We start from the raw sequence: 268 nt of genomic DNA, 5'->3' as shown, positions 1-268 counted from the left end.
GTGGCCATGCACTTCGACCGCCTGGTGCGCCGCCACCACCTGCCCCGTGTCCTGCGCCGCGCCAAGGCCCTCTTCGCCGGCTACCTCGAGGGCTGGGGGGGAGCCCCCGCCGCGGGACCCCCGTAGGAGACGCGGCGGGGACGGCGCCGGGAGCTCGGGGTCGCCATGAGGAGCTCAAGGTCACCATGAGGAGCCCAAGGACACCCTGAGGAACTCAAGGACACCATGAGGAGCCCAAGGACACCCTGAGGAACTCAAGGACACCATG

At 70.1% G+C, this 268-nt stretch overlaps 1 long non-coding RNA gene across 1 annotated transcript in view; it reads left to right on the top strand.

Moving 5' to 3' along the window:
- The first annotated feature begins 115 nt into the window (after positions 1–115).
- The window catches only part of LOC113979790, a 1,467-nt gene continuing 1,314 nt past the window's right edge, over positions 116–268 (top strand). Inside the window, exon 1 of the long non-coding RNA XR_003537981.1 lies at positions 116–159. This is a non-coding gene — a long non-coding RNA (uncharacterized LOC113979790). The remainder of the gene's footprint in view (positions 160–268) is intronic.

Source organism: Neopelma chrysocephalum, unplaced genomic scaffold (genome assembly GCF_003984885.1).
Source record: "Neopelma chrysocephalum unplaced genomic scaffold, ASM398488v2 Primary Assembly neopelma1_88974, whole genome shotgun sequence".
In the NCBI taxonomy this organism is placed as follows: domain Eukaryota; kingdom Metazoa; phylum Chordata; class Aves; order Passeriformes; family Pipridae; genus Neopelma; species Neopelma chrysocephalum.
Note: the sequence above shows the minus strand (reverse complement) of the source record. Positions and strands in the feature narration are given on the sequence as shown.